This window comes from Anomalospiza imberbis, unplaced genomic scaffold (assembly GCF_031753505.1).
Source record: "Anomalospiza imberbis isolate Cuckoo-Finch-1a 21T00152 unplaced genomic scaffold, ASM3175350v1 scaffold_119, whole genome shotgun sequence".
Classification (NCBI taxonomy): Eukaryota; Metazoa; Chordata; class Aves; order Passeriformes; family Viduidae; genus Anomalospiza; species Anomalospiza imberbis.
In genome coordinates, this window is record NW_027099583.1 from 235,001 (window position 1) to 237,500 (window position 2,500).

The 2,500-nt window shown below is 79.8% G+C and overlaps 1 non-coding gene across 1 annotated transcript; it reads left to right on the forward strand.

The window, feature by feature from the left end:
• Window positions 1-1,347: 1,347 nt before the first annotated feature.
• LOC137465908 (5.8S ribosomal RNA) lies at window positions 1,348-1,500 on the forward strand. Its single transcript, XR_010994885.1, has one exon. It is a non-coding gene; the product is annotated as a 5.8S ribosomal RNA (ribosomal RNA).
• The last annotated feature ends 1,000 nt before the right edge of the window (window positions 1,501-2,500 follow it).

Here is a 2,500-nt window from a genome sequence, read left to right on the forward strand (position 1 = left end):
CGTCGCGGCGGTCGTCCCCGCCGCGCGCGCGCGTGCGGGGGTAGTCGCGCCGCGCCGGGGAGGGGCGCCCTGCCCCCCCCTCTTCGCGGCCCGGCCTCGGCGGAGAGGCCGCGGCGCGCGCGGTCGGCCGCGGGGCCGACCCGCTGGGCTCGAAACGGGCGGCGCCGGCAGAGGGCGCGCGCTCTCTGCCCTTCCTCAGCCGCGGGGCGGCGGCCGCCGGGGCCCGCCGCGCGCGCTCTCTCTTCTGGGCCGCCGCGGCCGTCCCGCGCGGGCGGCGCCGCGCCTGGCGCGGCCGTGCCTCTCTCCCCTCGGCGGCCTTCGTCTCGAACGCACCGGCGGCGCCGGCCGCCGGCCGGCCGTCCGCCCGCCCGCCCGGGGCGAGCGCTCGGCGGTCCCTCCGCGGTCGGAGGCCGGCGAGCGCGGGCGGCCCCGCGCCGAGCGGCGGCGGCGCCGCTCGGCCGGTGTTCCCGCCGCCCGCGGGCACGGGACCCTCCCCGTGGCCCTTCGCGACCGCGCGCGGTCCGAGGGCAGGGGTGGCGGGCGGCCGCGGGGGCGCTTCCGCGCCCGCTCTCCAGGTGGCGAACGAGGAGAGCGGGCGTCGCCCCCCGGCTCAGCGCCGCACCGCCTTCCGCCGGGCGCGTGCTCGCGGAAGGGGGCCCCCGACGGTGCGGGTGGACGGCGGTTCCCGGGAAGTGCGGCCCGCCGCGGCGGCGGGTCCGCCCTCGGGCAGCCCTCGGGCGCTCGCCTTCCCCCGGCGGGCAGCGGTCCGGCGGGGGGGGGCGCGGCGCCCGGCGGCGGGGCGGCGGTCGTCGCGTGGCGTCTCGAGCGCAGCAAGGCCCCTGGGGAGAGAGAGTCGGCCGCGCGCGTGGGCGCGGCGGCGCTCCGCGAGAGCCGGCGCGGCGGCGGTTCCAGGGGGGAGGCAAGCGCGCGCGCGGGGTCCGAGGGCCGCGCGCCGGCGCGTGGCGCCGCGCCGGCGAGGCCGGGCGGGCCACCGCGCTCCCGCGGCGCGCGCCGCGCGGCCCTCCGCGCGGAGGGCCGGGCCGAGCCCGGGCGCCTGGGCCGCCTCCGAAGGACGGCACACGTAGGCGGCGCCTCCCCTCGCCGGGCGGGGGGAGGCGGTCGGGGGCGCGGGTCCCCCCGCCTCTCGGCCGGCCTTGGGAGCGTTCCGTGGGGTTCCTCCCGTGTTCTTCTCGCACGCGCCCCCTCCGGGGTTTTCCGCGTTGCTCGTACGGTCGGAGCCAGGCCCCGCGCGGGGCCTCGGCGCCAGAGAAAAAAAAGGGGGGCCGCTCCGGGCGAGAGCGGCTCCCGGCCCCCCCGCGCGCGCGGGGTCGGTGCCGAAAGCCAGACAACTCTTAGCGGTGGATCACTCGGCTCGTGCGTCGATGAAGAACGCAGCTAGCTGCGAGAATTAATGTGAATTGCAGGACACATTGATCATCGACACTTCGAACGCACTTGCGGCCCCGGGTTCCTCCCGGGGCTACGCCTGTCTGAGCGTCGCTTGACGATCAATCGCCGCCCGGGGGCCGCCCCGGCGGCGCGGCTGGGGTCGCTTCGCAGGCCCGTCGGCCGCGGCAGCGGTTGCCGCGCGAGGGCCTTCGTCCCCCTAAATGCAGACTCGGGGAGCGCTCCGTAGCTCCCCGCTCCCGGAGCGAGCCGCTGGGGCGGAGCTCGTCCTCGCCGGGGCCGCACCGCCTGGCGGTGGCGGCGGCCGGGGAGTCGGAGCGAGTGAGACGGCGCCGAAGGCGCCCCGCCGAGGGCCGAGGGACGAGGGCGAGAGGGGAGGCGAGGCGCGGGCCTCGCCTCCGGCCTCCCCCCCGCGCGGGCGGCTGTCTGCGGGTGGGTACCGTGCGCGGGTACCGTGCCGCTGCCGCCGCGCGCGGTGCGCGGGGGGCCGGGGGCGGGGGCGACCCCCGAGGCCGCTCCTTCCCCCGCCCCCTTCCGTCGCCGTCTCGGGGCGTCAAGGGCGCCGTCGCTTTCCTCGCTCTCTCCCCGCCGAGGCCGTCGCGCGCCGCCCGGCCGGTCTTCCCCCTCGGGGCCGTCTCTGCCGCGCTGCCTTCTTTCGGTTCTCGTCTCCGGGACGGGGGTCTCCTCCTCCTCCGCGTCTGTCTCGCGCGCTCTCGGTCGGTCGGACGCTCTCGCCGTCTCCGGCTCGCCGGCTGGCTCGCTCGCTCTCTCTTGTGTCTCCGGCGCGCTCTCTCTCTCTCTCTCTTCTCTCTCGCCGGCTTTTCCCCTGGCGCTCGCTCGGGCGCGAGGGGGGAGCGGGCGGGGGGGGGCGAGAGAGGGGGGGCCGCCGGGGGGCCCGGGGGAGAGAGGCGAGCTCAGTCGGGGAGAGGGAGGCCGTCGAGGGCGTACGGCAGCGAGAAGAGAGCGAAAGGGAGAGAAAGAAAGAGAGAGAGAGAAAAGCGCGAGGCAGGCCGGGGGAGAGCCCGGCCGTCCGTCGGGCCCGTCGGCGCGCCGCTCCCCCGGGAGGGGCGCGCGGGCGCGGCGCGGCACGGCG